Source organism: Suricata suricatta, chromosome 8 (genome assembly GCF_006229205.1).
Source record: "Suricata suricatta isolate VVHF042 chromosome 8, meerkat_22Aug2017_6uvM2_HiC, whole genome shotgun sequence".
Classification (NCBI taxonomy): domain Eukaryota; kingdom Metazoa; phylum Chordata; class Mammalia; order Carnivora; family Herpestidae; genus Suricata; species Suricata suricatta.
Genome location: NC_043707.1, coordinates 101,314,888 through 101,333,687, shown reverse-complemented (window position 1 = coordinate 101,333,687; position 18,800 = coordinate 101,314,888). Strand labels below are relative to the sequence as shown.

Sequence of the window (18,800 nt, the reverse complement as noted above, 5' to 3'; positions counted from 1 at the left end):
AAAAGACTTCCCGGCAAACTGTTATAAGAATTAAAACCACTATATGAGAGAGTGCTTTATAAGCTCCTTAAAAAAATTTTTTTTTTGTCTTAGGTAGTGGAAATAGCTTGGGGTTCTAAATCAAACAAACTAGAGATTCGGTTTCCAGGTCTGTCATTTATTAGCTGTGAGACCTTGGCAAAAAAATTTACGACTAAGACACAGTTTCCTCATTTGTAAAACAAGCATCTTTGGGAAAACTACAGTCAATGTTGGTAAAGCATCTAGATAATATATGACATATAACCAGTGCTCAATAACTGTGACTCCATCTTCTCATTGGGAACATTTATTTAGTGAGGACAGGAAGGGAGTTGGGCAAATGTGGACCTCACCCTATTGTATGCAGCCTCCTCCCTAAAGCCAAACTCTACTAACTTTTCTAATTCAACCTTTCTTTAGACCATTCCCTAATGCAGTACCACCAGCCCAGCCTAGGCCACCTACTCACTGGTTCTCCAGGTCTCTCCAAGCCACAAAAACAGTATCATAATAGCTACCACTTATTGCACACCTATTGAATGTGCAAGTAGAGTAGGCACTCTAGTAAGTGCTTTCAATGCACTCTATCTTGCTCAGAACATAGGCACACCTGCATAATATTAGTGGCCTCTCTCTCTTGTACAGTGCTTTATAGTTTATGAAGCTCTTTTCACCCATGTTATCATATTTGCTTCTCACAATTCTTGGGGTGAGGAGCGGTGAGTGAATTGAGGCAGGAGCATCAGCACAGGACAATTGTTCACTGAACACCTACTGTGCACCATACCCTGTAGAACCAAAAGGAGTTCTGAGCTTCGGGGCGGAAATCCTTCAAAACATCCTCTATAGGTTACTGGTATCTCTCTTCACATCATGTTCCTTAAGAAACTGGAGATTCATTTAGTGGACTGGAGATCATGGTAGAGTTTTGGCTTTTCCCATAGTGTTTCCTCTGACAGGAACACATTGTCCTCCACTGCTAGCTAAATCCTTCATTACCAGAAAGCCTTCCCTTACCCATTGTCCTCTGCCAAAATGTCTCCTCTGGCTAACACAGTGGCTTCCCCACTACTATAGCCAGGGCTTTTGATGGAATTCCATGATTTTTCTCCCTTTACAGGCACAGAACAGGTGGGCATCCACCTGTACACACGCACTCCTTTTACTCTCCCCCACCCCTTTCCATCTGGATTCCAGAAAGTTGGAAAGGAGGGCCCTGTCTCTCTCCCACCCGCCTCCACACCTTTATTATCTTCCAGAGGGTGCCACCCTGTCCTCCCTAAAGTCCCTTCCCACACTTGGATTCTGGCACTGAGGAAGCCAGTGGATGAATTTTTCTTTCCAAAATTCTCTTCTTGTCTGTGATCCCAGGTGTAACAGAGTTCAATGACTGCACCCCCTCCTCAGCCTTCTGAGTAGCTAAGACATGGCTAGCACCTGGGTGCCTGTGGACTCCACTATGGGCCACATTATCTTTCCACCTGCACACCACAACCCACACCTGGCTTCCTCTCCAGCCTGACCCAGCACACCCACTACCCTAACCTTTCCAAGCTCTCAGTTTCTCCACTCCCAGCCGCCAGACCCCTGCTCTATGCCAGTGCCTCTCTACCCTCCACTCCTGGCCAGAACTCAGGCGTCCACTGCCCATATCCAAGGCCACTGCCCTCTCCCTCCACCAGCTCCCCGCCCCCTTCCTCTGCAGTCAGGGTAGATCCAGCCTTGCCTCCCACCTTCCCATTCTTCCCGATTCCCGCCTCCGAGCCCCACCCCCTAGGCCCCACTCACGGTTTTCCCCCGTGCCCTCACAAGGCTGGCCTCCGGCTCAGCATCCTTTTCGCTCCCAGCTCTCCACTCACATCCCCTCGTCCTCTTCCCCTCTCCCCGACCAGCACCCATCTTTGCCGAGCGCCCCTTCCCCTTGTCACTTCACTCCTCTTCAGCTCACAACGACCCCTCCGCAGGGGACGATCGCGTCTTCTGCCCTTAGCTATCCACCTCCACGCCACCCCCTTGCCCTCGCTGTCCTCAATGCCCTCGCTTCAGCTCTTGCTTCATGCCCCTCGGCTGCCTGGCACCCTCTTCCCCCTTCAGTCCTTACACTTCCCCTCCCCCAACGCCGCGCGTTTCCCCTCAGCGAGCCCCCCCTGCGCCCCAGTGGCCGCTCGTCCTTTCCCACCTCCGGTCGCCCCCTGCCCTCGGAGCTCCCCTCCCAGCCCTCACGATCTGGTAGACTCCTCCCTTCAGCGCCGCTCCCCAAGATACGCGCCTCCCTCCAGCCGTAGTGCCCCCTCCTCAGCGGCCTCCCTCAGCCCCTTCTCCTCGGCGTCCCCTCCGCTGCCCTGCACTCCTCAGTTCCCGCCCGGTGTCGCCAGCGCCGCGAGCTCGGGTCGGTCACACATCCTCCCCGGGCGGAGCGCCCGGGCCGCGCCCCTTACCTGGGACTCCGGGTGCAGGACGAGCGGCTAGCTCCTGGCAGCGCAACGGGACTGGAGATCTAGCTGCACGCGGCGGAAGGTGCAGCCGGGTTCCCAGAGCAGGGAGGTGCGGTGCGGCGCGACGCGGCGCAGGGAGGTGCGGGGCGGGTCTGGTGCCCACCGCAGCTACTTAGGGCTGAGGATGTAGCTACAGCTCCGCTCCGCTACGGCGGCGTCCAGGCCCCACCCACGCCCCGCCCAGGGGTGTAGTCCGTGTTCGCTCCTCCCCGGGCCCGGCGCTGCCCGCAGGTGCGGGAAATCTGTGGTGTCTTGGGTTTCCCCCCCGCCCCCCGCCCCGGCTCCTTCCCACGAGTTCGCGGATATCTGAGTGACTACCGTGATTTGTCTTAACTGTCACGTCTCGTTCCATAGACTGAACCTACTACTATGGTGATCAGAGAGCTTTGATAATAATGTAGATGATGATGGGTACACAGCTTTGCCATTTCTAAAGCACTCTTCTGTCATATGGCTTCATCCTCACAAAAGCGCAGAGAGAGAAGCAGAACCTGGACCGCTGACTACAAGAGGAAACTAAGTCAGAAACCTGGGCATTGTCCTCTACCCTATGCACTCCTTCACACGGTCATCCCATCAGTCTGGTGATAACACTCACTTAACATACCCTGTATCTGCCCTTCCTCCATCACCGCAGCTCTCACCCTGGTTCAGACTTATCATTTCTTGCCTAAACTAAGGTAGCAGCCTCGTAATAGATCTCCCTGCCTCCACTTTTCAATTAATCCTCTATACCCTGAGTGATTGTTCTAGATGTCACCATGTTACCATCAACGTTGTTAAAACAAAACAAAAAGGTTCAATGGCTCCCCATTCCTAGCAGTAGCTTAGAATGAGAAAATGTTATTTCCCAGTCATTAGGAAGTCCCAGTTCTGTCAGAGGAGGCAGTTATAGGAGGCAATTTGACCTCCCATCCTGACCTGGAATTCACTTTAAGCCTTCTTGAAGTCACAGGAATCAGCTGGCAGCTTTGGTTTAGAATCAGTGTCCTTTTCCACACTCTTCCTCTATCCCAAATCTTAGAGGTCTGAGTCAGATACCAAAACCATTTTCCCCCAAGTTCCATTATGACCCTATCTACAATTTGTCTCCCAACCTGGGAAACCGCCCAATTTATAGCTTCTGGTTGTCTAACTTCTCTCTGACTCATCATTATACATTTCTGAGTTTCTCCATCCTCCTCCCTTTCACTCACCTTCTCCCTGCCCACTTCCCTGGCAGACCTTTCCACTGTGCCCTCTAGAACCCTGTTCCTTTCTTAATAAACTCTCCTACATCCTCTGCTTCTTAAGAGAGTTTCCTTCTTTGGGTTTGTTGAAACTTGACCTTCTTCCAGGACTCTTCTTGTAGCCCTCTGCAGGAAGGCTTCTCACTTTCCCACTCCCCACACACCAAAAATACTCAGTCAGTATTGCCACATCTACCCTTGTACAGAAAATTCCTTCTCCTTTGCTCAACCATACCACCTTCTGCTCCTCATCATTGTAAATATCACTCAACCCTAGTTGCTCTTTATGTGTTGAAAATACCAACCCCTGGCTTGTGGTTATCCCGCTTAACCCCTGGCCTGCCTTTCTGACTTCAGCGGCCATGTGATTTCTTGATCCTCCAGTCCTTGGTCTACTCACATCCCTTTGGCCACTGGCTCCCATGGCACACCCTGAACTTCTTACTAACCTGGAACTAGTGCTTCTGTGATCTCAAAATCAAATATCCCATACTACCTGCTCTCTCACTTGCTGTCTCCCATCAGGCCCTAGTTTACTCACTTCCAAATGGGTATCATAATAATGACTATTCATTCTTCACAGGAATAAGTTAACATATAAAGCCATTCTTTTAAAGTAGTGAAACAATATGAGAACAGATGGTGTTGTGTTTATGTAGCCTCAGGTCTTCTGATTACTTTCTCTTTCTGCTTCCCCTGGAAGGCCATGTAGTAAACTGGAAGGAGCACAGGAGTAGGGCCAGCTAGATCTGGTTTTCAGTCCTTATTCCACCACTTGCTTACTGTGTGATCTTATGCAAATTACATAATTTTTCTGATACATACACCTCATCCTCATTTGTATTAATAGCAATAATAAGGGCTACCTCTCAGGGTCATTGTGAAGACGAAATAAGAAAATGAGATAGCTACTGGAAAGCACTTGATAGAGTTCCAGGCACATAGTAAGCACTAAATAAGGAGGAAACACTGTGGTTATTATACCAGAAAAAATGCTATTTTTAGCTATAACTGCTTTTCAAAAAGGATAGACGCTAATGTACAAAGATTGTTTACTTAGGGCCTTGAGGAGTGTGGATATGTAAGTGTGGGAGGAGAAGGGGGAACACTAAATTGCTCTGGATAGAAAAGGGAGGAGAATTTAGAATTCGCTTTGCAAAATGGAAGGAAGAGGCAGTAAGGAGGACTTGAAGGGGGAAAGGAAAAAAAAGGACAATCAATGTAAGGGTAGGTGCTACATGGGTAAAAAGTCAGGGAAAAAAAAAACCCTCCCATAGCAGGTGGATAAAAAGTGTTTAGGTTCTAGAATGTATAATATATCTAGAATGATGTAACTGCTTTCTGTGACTCTGGAGACTTTGGAACTCAGGAATGCTTTCTGAGAGAGCGGCATACTGAGAATTAGTGAATAGGGAAATTCTGCAATGGGCTTTGTTTTTCTGAGTTGAAAAAGGAGACTAGAGGCAGAGACTATAAGAACACAGCCCTTGTAGAATTTACAAAAAAATTTCAGGAAGACTTAGAACTTATAAGGACTTTATGAAATGTGAAAATTGGGGTTCAAGTCCATTGCAGTTAGATCTTAAGGGGGCAGAGAGGCCACTTCTGGCATTTGGGCTATATCAGTTATGCCCCCCAATAGCTACCTCCCTATTAACTAGCAGGTTACCACCAGTTCAAATTATATTGAACTGCCTTCACTTCAGGATCCAAATGCTTCCAGATCTTCACTTCACTTCCAATTCCAAAAGAACAGGAAGAAGGACATATTCTACCCCAAAAGTCTACATTTTGTCTTTGATTAGATTGATTAATAACTATAATCATTAAGACCTTAACATGTGATGGGCTCATTCACATCTTTTATCTCATTTAGTTCTCAATACAATCATGCAATGTATGGATTGTCATACCCTTTTTATAAATGAGGAAACATAATTCAGAGAGTTCCAGTGACTTACCAAGGTTACATGTCTGGTAAATGGAAGAACCAGATACAAGTCTTTCTGATTCCAAGTCTAAGACCCTTTCTATTAGACCCCAGAATTGTGGTCGTTCAATGGTCACCACCATGGTTAAGAGTCCTACAAATAAAATTTCCTTAAATCTTTTCTGAGTAATCAGCCTTTTTCAGCTCCTAATTTTTACATTAAATATAAAATTGATGCTTTCTCTTGAATAAAAATCAGTCACTTAGAAAAGGCAGTATTGTAAGTGTGGATATCATTTGTAATGTTCAAATCTTTACAAGGTTCAAATCCACACCCCAGTGCAATCCCTCATAACCAACCTAGGAACCTAGATGTGTTAACAGGTTAAATATTTTCATCTGACCTCCTCAACGGGTTGCATGAGCTTCCTCATGCAATGAGAGAACTTAAGCAGGTCTCGGAAGGTCACCAGAACATGTGAAGCAGCTTTAGAAACAGGGTTCAATCAGACGAGTGGTGGAAGACAGGACTGAGTAGATGCAGGGGCCAGGTGATCTTAAGGCCTCATAAAGCTCACCAAAGATTTGAGAATCTACCTTGCAAGTAAAAGGCTTTAAGCAATGGAGTGACCTGGTTACATAGACATATAATAAAAAATGCTCTGAGGCACCTGCGTGGCTCAATCAGTTGAGCATCTGACTCCTGATTTCCTCTCAGGTTATGATCTCAGGGCCATGAGATGGAGCCCTGCATCTGGCTCAGTGCTGACAGCACAGAACCTACTTGGGATTCTCTCTCTCTCCCTCTCTTTCTCTCTCCCTCTCTTTCTCTCTCCCTCTCTTTCTCTCTCCCTCTCTTTCTCTCTCCCTCCCGTGCTTGGTTGCTCTCTCTCTAAATAAATGAACATTTAAAAAATAAAGAGTGCTTTGATTGTGGTGGATATGACAGATTGAATGGGAAGGGTAGGGAGTGGGGCATCAGCATTCAATAAACAGGGAATACAACTAGAGATTGCTCTGGCAATCCAGGTGAGAGACGAAGAGGGCTAGAACTCATGTCCTAGCAGTGGGGAAAATGAAGAGTAGAGAGATTTGATATGTATTTAGGAAGGATTAAATGTGAGATATGAGGAAAAGGGAACTGGTATAACCAACCAGATAGACAAGGAAGCTATTTATTGAAAACAGGAGCCCAGAAGCTAGTTACCTATTGCTGCATAACAAAGCACTCCCCAAAACTCATGGCTTAAAACAGCAATAATGTATTATTTATCTCAGTTCAATGGATGGATGAATGGGTTAGCCTGCTGGTTTTATTTGAGATCACTCTGAGCAGCATTCAGCTGGAAGTTCAACTGGACTAGGAGGTCTAAGACGGCCTCACTAATAGGTCTGGCAGTTGGTTCTGGCTGAAAGCTGAGCACCATGGTTCTTCTCCATGTTCTAATCCACCAGTAGACTAGACCCGCTTACATGGTGGTCTCCAGGCAGCATTCCAAAAGGATATGTGCAGAAGATACAATCTCTTAAGAGCTAGCCTCAGAAATTGCATAATATCACATGTTCTTTGTTCTATTAGCTAAATCAAGTCACAAGAACATCCCAGATTTCAAGGAGTGGGGAAATAAACTTCTGATGGGAAAGAATAGCAAAGTCACACTGCAAAGGGGCATGGATAAGGGGAAGAGAGGAATCTATTGCCTTTAATCAATCATCTACTGCAGGAGTGGGAACAGATTTAGATGAGTATCTCAAATGCCACTTCATGCACTAATCATTCCTTTCTTCTTTGTGCTTCAATTTCTTCAACTGTAAAGTAAATTAATGTGCATGGGCATTCTCCCTACTAGTATAAGTTTATAAGTGAAATTGGTTAAAATGTACATTGAGGACACTGTCCCCATCATTAGGACACTCCACTGTCAGCAGGAATGGAATCTGAGACACACAGGGAAACATTCAAGTTGTGAATAGTTAGAGCACAGGTACCACCCACCACTCCTCCCTCTTCCTTTGCCCACTCTGCCAACCCTTCACATAAGCTGGTTCATCCTACCTCCTGAGAGTTCTCCATTCCATTCCTTCCTCTCCATTCCAGGGCCATGCTGTCCTACTGCCACCATAGCCTCCAATCTTCCCCTATAATCTGGGCTCCATGCTGCAGCAGAGGGCTCTCCCTAAACCCAGATTAAAATCCCCCACCACATTGCCCTCCTCCAAAGTCCATCTCTTAATATGCACGTATGGCCCCCTGTGGTCTAGCCTCACGTAACCTTATTCCAGAAAACTCACCCATCATATCCTAAGTACCAACATTTACCTACTGTTCCCTGAATGTGACCTGCTCCATAACATCTTCATGAATTTGTGCCAGTGTCTTCTACAGGGAATGCCATTCATTTATTTATTTGTTCACTCACTCACACAGCAAATATCTCCTGTGTTCCTATTATATACAAAGGTGAATAATAAACATTCCCTGACCCCAAAGATGCTCAGTGTCTGGGGCAGCGTAGCAAGCTATAAGATCCACTAGTCTGAGTTCCAAGGGCAAAGGCCACACTAGTACCCAACAAGGTGTCTCCTGGATCATTCTTAGACGGCTTCAGGGAATATTTGGTGAAAAATAGGGATATAAATATTTACAAAGGATTTCTCTCACCCACCATCTCATTGAACTTTCACAATAAACCTACAGAGACTAATTCATACTATCTGGGATGTAAGGAAGAAATATGAGGCCATGGCTTTTAGCTACTGAGAGTAGGGAAAGCCAGGACTAAAATCAGCCACAATAGTGAATTTGACAAACAGGACTGTATTCTCACTGTGGGATGTGTCAGCAGGGAGGTGCCTGAGAGTTAAGCTAGGCCCTGTACTGTTATGCAGAGTTGAGACTTAAGCTGAACCTTCAAGGATAAGTAGGAGTTTTATTTTTTTTTAAGTTTATTTATTTATTTTGAGAGAGAGAGTGAAAGCAGGTGAGAGGCAGAAAGAGAGAGGGAGAGAGAGAATCCAAGTGCACTCCTCAGTGTCAGGCTCAAACTCATGAACTGTGAGATCATGACCTGATCTGAAGTCTGATGCCCAACTGACTGAGCCACCCAAGGATAAGTAGGAATTGAACTCGTGGAGAAGCAACCCAGGAAGATGGGGCAGCATGAGCAAAGGCCCAAGGCTTGGAATGATGTGTGAAGTCTTCAGAGAACTGCAGGGGTTGTGAGTTGCTGGGAGCACAGACATGACAGGTACAGTGGAGGTGATGAGTGAGGTGAAAGGTATTTCACAGCTGGAGGAGGTTGACTAGGGCCTGGGAGAGGGGGAGGGGCATGTTAAGGATGACTGACTCAATGATCAGGGCAATGTGGAGCTGTTACAAGCCTTCATCTAGAGGGAAGACTTGGACAAATTCATGCTTTGCAAAGATTTCAGCCTGCACAACAGGAGATGGATTGGAGACTGCAAGAGACAAAGGACGGGGAGACCAGAGAGAAGACTGACTCAGTGACTTCAAAAGAGATGATGAGACCTGATCTGGGAGGTACAGTTGGACAGTAAAGGGATGAAAGTATAAGAGCTGGTAACTGGATTAGATGGGAAGAAAGAATATTGAGGCAACTAGGAGAGCTTTCTGACATGGATGGTGCATTCTCTATGAGAAAGGGAACAGAAGAGACAGCCAAGGGGGAAGTGATGTCCAGAAGAAAGGAACATAAGACTAGTAGTAAAATCAGCAACAGAGCTGGAAATGATTACTTATAATTGTCTTCCTTTATTTTATTGTAATGTAAGCAAGCCCACCAGTGCCTAAGGCCTCTGCCACAGAGCCCAGAAGCAGGATCTAGTATTGCCAATTCCCTTGTCTCTGCCTCTCCTATCCTCTGGGCCAATCTTTCCCTAGTTATTAGAGAAAATACCCTGTTCACAATTAAACACCAACATGACTAGACGACATTCCATTATCAGGGTTTTAGTTTAAAACCTAATTAATATTTTACTGAGAAGCCAAAAGAACCTCAAATCAGCCCTTCCACACCAACCCAACATGGAAGCCTCCTCTAAGCCTTGGCAGGCTCAGGACAGGAAGATTGCCTCCTCCAGAGCAGACTTCTTGGTCTTTGAACTACCCTGATTGTTAGGAAGTCCCCTTCTTTGTTGAAGTATGCCTGCTTGTAGCTTTCACTCTCTGGTCCTGGTTCTTCATCATTATGTCATTCATTCATTTATTCATTCATTCATTCCACACAGGCTATTGATCACTTAGCAGTATTCTAGACACAGAGTACACAAACTGAACTTAACAAACAGAACCCTGCTCCCTGGGTTATGAATCTTAGGAGGGAAGACTAACACATAAGTAAGCAAAATGTATAAGATCATTTCAATTAGCAATGAGCACTTTTCAGGAAATATTCCAACAAGACGATGGAATAAAAAGTAACTAGGGGAGGGGATTATTTTAGAATGATTAAATAGGGAAAGCCTCTCTGAGGAAGTGACATCTGAGTTGACACCAGTAGAAGAAGAAGGGTTCATCTCATTTTAAAGATGAGAAACTTAAGGGCCAGACAAGACATGTGATTCTCCCAGGGTGAGACCACAGCTAAATGACCAAATTGAAAACCTCCCATCCTGCAGGATGTTTATACAGCAGCAACATGGGCAGAGCAGCGGCCCATGGTCAGGGTCTTCATGTCCACAAGCTCACCCTGGACACAAAGTCCCTCTTGGTCTCCTCTGTTACTACTCACCACTGACCAGTTCTCTTCCGGGACCATTTCTGTTGAATAAGGAAATTGAATTAAAACAAACCCCAAGGCTTTCTAAGGTAAACCAGTGTGGAATAATAAAAAACACATAGGGTCTAGGTTCAAATTCAACTTTCACCATTTGTAGTTATGCGATTAATTCTCTCTTAATCACACAGGTTGCTCATCTATAAAAAGAGGTGAGAGTTAAATTAAAAGTGATAATATATGTAAAATAGGTGGTATATAATAATATATTTAAAAATATCAGCTGTTTGAAGGGATCTGATGGCTCTTATAGCTAAATCCATCATGCTTGCTAACGGTTTCCCCCTTAATTTTTTTTTTAGCCTTTATTTTATTTTGAGAGAGAGAGGCAGAGAGTGAGTGGGGAAGAGACAGAGAGACAGGGAGGCATGGAATCTGAAGCAGGCTCCAGGCTCTGAGCTATCAGCAGGGTGCTGAGCCTGACAGGGTGCTCGAACCCATGGACTATGAGATCATGACCTGAGCTGAAGTCGGACGCCTAACCTACTGAGCCACCCAGGCACCCCCGGTTTCCCCCTTCAAACACATGTCCAGGAACCTAAAGGCAGATGCTACTTAGTCAGATTGCCTTTCCAATTTTGGAAAAACATCTATTTCATCTTTCTCAGAGGGTTGGTTAAACGAGGCTTAAGTCAGCACTGTGACCCTCTGGAAAGGTTGGGTTTCCTACCCCACCTTGTGCTCTAAATGGGAACTGCAGTCTCTCAGGACTGACCGAAAGCCATGGTGCTGATATCATAGGGGTGAAAAAAGGGGAAATAACATTTTTAAAAGGTTTTTTTACATTTGTTTATTTTTGAGAGACAGAGAGAGACAGAGTGCGAGTGGGGAGAGAGGCAGAGAGAGGGAGATATAGAATTCAAAGTAGGCTCCAGGCTCCATGCTGTCAACACAGAGCCCCACACAGGGCTCAAACCTATCAACTGCGAGATCACGACCTCAGCTGAAGTCTGACATGACACTTAACTGACTGAGCCAACCAGGTGCCCTGGAACTAACTTTTTAAAAAGTAATCTCTCTACGCAACATGGGGCTTGAACTCATGACCTGGAGATCAAGAGTCACATGCTCTACTGACTGAGCCAGCCAGTCAGGCACCCCAAAAGGGACCTCACATTTGATAAGCATCTACCATATTCCTGGAACCTCTGAAGTACCTTCCATGCATTATCTCATGTCTCTCATCAGCCATTCAACAGGAAGGGAAACCGAAGCTCAGCAAGATTAAGTGACTTTCCCAAGAATCCATGGATAAAAGACAAAGCAGACCTAAACAAAGGAAAGAACTGTAAAGATTAGTGATGGTTATTGCATTATAGAATAAAATTCAACCTCTTTTGCAAACTTGATCAGATTCTTTACCCTATCTTTATCTCCCACCACTAATGCTTTTGCTCCTTGCTTTGTGGACACACAGAATGACTTATAGCTTCCAGAAACTTCTTTAAACCTCAGTGGTATGGAGGCACCTGGGTAGCTCAGTCGGTTAAGCCTCCGACTTCAGCTCAGGTCATGATCTCACAGTTTGTGAGTTTAAGCCCCATGTCGGGCTCTGTGCTGACAGCCCAGAGACTGGAGCCTGCTTCAGATTCTGTGTGTCCCTCTCTCTCTCTGCCCCTCTCCTGCTTGCTCTCTCTCTCTCTCTCAAAATAAACATAAAAAAATAAACATAAAAATCTTTGCACAGGCCTTTTCTACCTTGTCTTTCTCAATACCCCTCCTTTATCTAGAAAATGCCTTACTCATCCTGCAATCCATCCTGTCCTTCTTACTTGGAGATAATTTAATCATTGTCCTTTGTACTACTTCCGGACCTTAGGCTTGCTATTGGTACAGCCCTAAGAAATTAACACTGTCCATGCTTTTATTTAACAACTATTCACTTATGGTATCGAGGTATGGTTGCAGTCTAAACACTAGAAATACAATAATGAGCAAAACAGATATAGTATGTTCTCGCAGAGCTTGCATTCTAATGAGGAAATCAGACATTAAACAAATAATCACATCAATAATTAATTAACAGTGTGATCATTGTTTTGAAGGAAAAGAAGGGAGGATATAAAAGAAAAGGTCGTTTGGATGGCATGATCAGAAAAAGTTTCACAAAGTAATATTTAGGTGGGATTTTGGAAGAATGAGGTAGGCAAAATCTGGGGAATATTACTCCAGTGGGGGAATAGCATATGTACAGGCCATTAGGAACTTTGAAAAATGGCTGGAATACTCATGATAGAATGAGAGAATAATATGCATCAAAGATGGAAAGAGACTTGTGGGCCAAATTATACCATCCACTTAAATAATATTATTGATTCTGGACTTTATCCTGAGAATACTGGAAGAGAGACAATAAAGAGTTTCAAGCAGGATAATGATATAACCAGAGTTTTTTGGGGCAAGGATGGTTGCAAGGACACCATCTAAATAGCTATTCATTTATTTAGCTGTTTCACTAATATTTATTAAATGCCCACTATGTGCCAGATTCTGTCCCAGACTTTGAGGATATTGCAGCTAATGAGCTAGATAAAACCCTTCCCTGATGGATCTTATACTGCAAAAATCTAGTCAACAAATGCTTGTGGTGACGGGGATAGAGATGAAGAAAATGTAAGAGTCAGCTTACCTGCCATAACCAGGTACCACAGATTGAGTGGCTTAAATTACAGAAATTAGTTTTCTCACAGTCCTGGAGGCTAGAGGTCTGAGATTGGGGTTGGTCTCTTAAGGTCTCTCTTTTTAACTTGTAGATAGCCATCGTCCCCCTGAATCTTCACATGGTCTTCTCCCTGTGTGTCTATGCCTTAATCTCTTCCTACGAAGGCACCAGTCAAATTGGATTAGGTCCTACTCAGTATGACCTCATTTTAATTTAATAACTTCTTTAAAGACCTCATCTCCAAATACTGTCACATTCTGAGATACTGGGAGTTAGGACTGTAACATATTTACGGTGGGGAGGGGACATAATTCAGTCCATAACAAAGAGGGAATCAATCTTGAAAATATTTAGGAGAAAGAATGAACAGTAATTGATGAGTAAGGAGTAAGGGAGAAGAAAATGTCAAGGGTGGTGTCAGTTTTCTGACATGTATAACAGTGGAGGGTGTGCTTTTAACTTTGCTAAGGAACTTTGTAGGAAAGTTCACTGTTGGGCCCATTGGGATCCATTTCCTCTTTTTTGAGTGGTTGTGATCTTTTGGAAGTCCTAAAGCAACATACAAAAAAAAAGTTTGGTTAGCAACATATTGGGGTATTTATTGGCACATAACATCACAAATGCATGGGGGGTGGGATCAAGCATTATCCATGCAAGTCTGAATGAGAAAGAGAACTTTCAAAAATAATCTTATCAGCCAAACTCCCCTCACTCACTTCTCAATATATTCTCCCATAGAGTTGCAAAGGTCAGAGTAGGGCAGGTAGAAGATTGAAGAGAGAACAGAGATGAAGAAAGATTGACTGCATGGGTCAGGTTTAATAGACACATAAGACCTACAGATGGTTTAATTTTCTTTTTCATTTCATATATTTTAAGATATTGTTAATATTTTTTATGTAATTTCTACTCCCAATGTAGGGATCGAACTCATGACTCTGAGATAAAGAGCTGCATGCTCTACCGACTGAGCCAGCTATGTGCCCCCAGGTGGTCTGTTTTTAAATGAGAAAAACAGTTATTGTTTAAATGTGTATAGGAATGATCCAGTGAAGATAGACAAATGATATAAAAAAGGGAAAAAGAAACATTTATAATGAAAGGAAAAATATATAAGGACAAAGAGAGGATGGCCCCAGAGCCTCTGATAAGTAGGAGTCATCTCCTCCCCTGAACAAGAGGGAAGAAGGAGAAGGTGGGACATATTTAGGGAAAGTCTATAAACTTACCAGTGGAAAGTTAAGCAAGTTTCAGCAGAAGATTTAGATAAGGTCAAAGTGTAATAAAAGATGTTGATCAGTTAGGAAGAAAGGACAAATAGTAGTTGTGATCAAAAGATTTTCTCAGTTTAAGATTTCAAAGGCAGAACAGTTTTGAGTGATAACAAGCTGAGACCATTGGAGTGAGTGGCTGAGATGGAGCAGAGGTCATGGGTGATGAGAAAGTCAAGTCAATGAGAGGTTATGATATAAATGAGAGGTTACCATGTCAGATGATGTTTTACATAGTTTTTCATGGCAAGTAATGGGAAGCTGAGTTTCAGTGGTATTAAATATAAGGGAATGTTATTTCACATATCTCAAAATCCAGAAACAATGTGGAATTCAAAGCTGACTTAATCCCCTGTCTCCTGCCATGTGTCACTGTAATTTTCTTAGTATACTCCCTCCTTCCATACATCAGCTTCACAGTCAGTCTGATAACAAGTAAAGAATCTTTCTGGGGCAACCTCTCAGAATTTCTAAAATATTCCTTTGAATTATGAATCATTCTAAGATATACATTGTTATCCAAACGTACTGAGCCATGGGCTTTTTTTCTGGGAGATTAGTGTTCCATGAAATATACTTCTGAAAATGCTGCTGTAACCTTTTTTCTAGATTGTTGCATATCTTTTATTTAATTCTTAGTAGATATTTAAGCTGTTCCCAATTGTTTTTTTCTCTTTTATCAATTATTTATTTATTTTTATTTAAATTTAAATCCAAGTCAGTTAACATATAGTGTAGTAATGGTTTCAGGAGTAGAATTTAGTGATTCATCACTTACACACAACACCCAGTGCTCATCCCAACAAGTGCCCTCCTTAATGCCCATCACCCGTTTAGCCCATCCCCCACCCAAATCCTCTCCAGCACCCTGAAAGAGCCCGAATATCCATCAACTGATGGATGGACAAAGAAGATGTGGTGTGTATATATAGAGAGAGAGAGAGACTATTACTCAGCAATCAAAAAGAATGAAATCTGGCTATTTCCAACAATGCCAATGAAGCTGCTATAACCTTTTAAGCAATGATTATTGACAATTATATCAATCACAGTTAGTGGCTAACCACAGAAACGTACTCTGGCTTATTTACGGAAGAAAAGAATTTATTATATAATATTGAATAGATCAAAAATACCCAGGGAGGCTGGAGACCCAGGTTTGGGGGTACATGCTGCAGACCTGCAGGGAAAGACACCCCTGCTGTGGCCAGCAAGCACTAAGCTCGTACTGCCAGCACCACTAGCTGCCAACAGCGCACACCACTAAGGGCACTACAGCTACCCCCAAGGACGGTCACATTTCTGCTCTAGAAAGCTGCAGAAGATGTATCCGATCGGCTGAGCTTAGGTCATGTGCCTGTAGTCTAGCTGCCGAGGAGGCCGGGAAAGCAAGTATCTGGTATTTCCAACTTCTAAAATAGAAACGGGGTTTTGCCTCTCTCCCAAATTTATAAGGTGAAAGATTTCTTAAATCCACGAATGGGATTTTAATGCAATAGGTAAAAAGAACTTTTAAATGTTCATATAATCCACGTTTTTCCCTCCGTGAACTATATCGTTCCTCCCTTCCCCCATATTTATGCTTCAGAAAAATTCCAGTTACCATAATGCAACTCAAAGTTGCGATTACTCACTCACTAAATATGGTACAACCCAAAGTCTTTTCGTTCACTACATCCAATTACAAATCTAGAACTTCTAAGTAATGACCTGGGAGTCTGTATATAGGATATCTTAGAAAGTTCACCACTATAACCATCAAAGTTCTGTTGTAGTTAATAGGAGCCATTCTATTTTAATAAGAAAAGCATTTATTTATTTTTAAATGATTAAAAAAATTGTGTTGTATTTTCAAGAGAGAAAGCATGAGAGAGGAGGGGCAGAGGGAGAGAAAGAGAGATTCTTAAGCAGACTCCACACTCAGCATGAAGTCCAACATGGAAATCAATCCCATGATCCTGGAATCAGGACCTGAACCAAAATCAAGAGTCAGACACTCAACTGACTGAACCACCCAGGTGCCCCAGAAAAGCATTTACTACAGAGAATTAGGTACTAAAAAATCAGTTTGAGGGCTAGAGGAAAAGATTCTGGGCTGGACCTCAAGGAAGGACTCCCAGAACATCACAGACTGTCCTGATAAAGGATAAGAAAGTTTCACATCAGTAGGAAAGGTGGAGAATCAGGAATTTACTACCCTCCCGGTTCTGGTTCCAGGATCATACAACCTTGGCCACAATCTGGAAATAAGGAAGCCGTTGTCCCTTTGGAATATACTGTCATAGTTACAACCTGGGATCAGGAAGCTGCTGCCAGAACTGTTAGCTCAAGAGCCATGGTCACACTGCACCCAAAATTCCCAATTCAGGTCTTAGAGGCAAGCATCACTGTAAAGTGAGTTCACTGTTCAAAGGCAATATTGAGTGAGGTAGCATGATGATAAATAAAGCAGTCTGTACATCCAGAGGGCGATGCGACAGCAGGAGTTTGGTGGGTGAGAAATCCAGATTAAGATTCTCTTCCAATAAAGTCAAATCACTGCTTCATCCATGATAGGAGGAAAGCAATATAATCAATGAATTTTGATTCAGTGCCTGGTTGGAGCCTCAGTGTTGACTGCTGCTGCCGGCATGGTGGACACTCAACAGTGCCAGGTGACTCAACAGTGCCAGGCTTGGAGAAGAAGCATAACTGTGAGAAGTAGCCCTGATGCTGTACTGCTCTTCATGGCTCTGAGTGGCCCAGGAGGGCAGCCAGATTGTCCTGCCCACAGAAGAGAGTAGAAGTGGTTCTGAGGAGCTGATGGAGCCAGAGGAGCCTTGCTGACAGGATAAAGGAACAGAGAGAGTGGACGGACTATTGGAGGCTGATAGGAAAATAGATACCTCAGCAGATGCTTTAATAGGAGGATGTGCAGGACTAGGCAGGATCCAAGCAGGATGCATCTCATAAAATGTCAGCTTGGGCAATGTCTCCTCTCTGATGTCAGGACACTGCATAATTCTCTGAGATGTAGATGTCACATCCAGGGGAGAAGAAAATAAAAATTTGAAAAGCTAACAGAGTTGGGGCGCCTGGGTGGCTTAGTCGGCTAAGACTCCGACTTCGGCTCAGGTCAGATCTCACGTTTGTGGGTTCGAGCCCCGCATCAGACTCTGTGCTGACAGCTAGCTCAGAGCCTGGAGCCTGCTTCCAGTTCTGTGTCTCCTTCTCTCTCTTCCCCTCCCCCTCTCATGCTCTGTCTCTCTCTGTATCAAAAATAAATAAAACATTTTAAAAAATAATAAATAAATAAATAAATAAATAAATAAATAAATAAAAGCTGACAGAGTTGACACCTCAAATACCTGAAAAACCTTGGATTGGACCATATAAAAGATTTCTCTGTTTTTATGAGTAGGGGAGCTTGAGAAAGAATTATTGGAATGTACAATTATGTTCCTTTTTTTTTTGTAACTGTATCTGTTATCTTGAAAATTTAGACCAGCTGCACAGCACAAGGCATTGATGCCTTCCCTGAGTTGGTTGATTAGAAACTGTATCAAATAGTATAATGGCTAAAAGCATGGATTCACCACCCAAACTGCCCACATTCAAATCCCAGGTCTGATACCTACTAGTTTGGTAAGTTACTTACTCACTGGGTGCCTCAGTTTCCATATCTATAAATCAAAGATGATAATGATAATAGAACCAACTCCATCAGGTTGTTATTAGTATCAAATGAGTAAATGTAACTGGAAGGTTGAGAACAATTCGTGGCACATAGTGCTGTATAAATAATTGCAGTATCAGATGGGGAATGTTTGAAATTAGTAGTCTTAAATAGATAAAGAAGTCTGGAAAACTATGCACTTTTAAGATGACATCTTTAACCTGATATTTACAAGTTTCATTATTTATTTATATTTTTAAGCTTTTTAAATTTTTTTTAATATAACACAATTTATTTTTTTAACATATGCAATTATTTCCCATCATTTACAATACAGTAGTTACAATGACACTCCAAACAGAAAAGCAAAGTAAAAAATCAAAACCCCAACTTCTATTTCATGTTATTAGACTTATACAGAAATTAGAAGGTTATGTAACAACTAGTTAATCCCCTAATTTCACAGCTATCTGAAGTGGCAATCGTTATATAGCAGCTTATCTATGATACATTCAAAATATATGATACAATTTATTACTTGCCCATAAGCTAAAACACAGCCTGCTTAATACCTTTTCTTAAATTCCACCTCTATACTACAATATGCTTGAGGTCCATGCAAAAAAGTAGCTACCTTTTATATAGGAAATGGATGATTAAATCTTTGGTGTTGTAAAAGCAACTTCATTTAAACATAACCACCCCCACCACCAAAAAAAGAAAAGGAAAAAAAAAAGTAAA

General features: G+C 43.2%; 1 protein-coding gene across 1 annotated transcript in view; it reads right to left on the bottom strand.

Moving 5' to 3' along the window:
• The window catches only part of RAB3B (RAB3B, member RAS oncogene family), a 69,196-nt gene extending 66,541 nt beyond the window's left edge, over nucleotides 1–2,655 (bottom strand). The window contains exon 1 of the mRNA XM_029947761.1: nucleotides 2,460–2,655. The gene's annotated coding sequence lies outside the window, so the exon portion shown is untranslated. The remainder of the gene's footprint in view (nucleotides 1–2,459) is intronic.
• Between the last annotated feature and the right edge of the window lie 16,145 nt (nucleotides 2,656–18,800).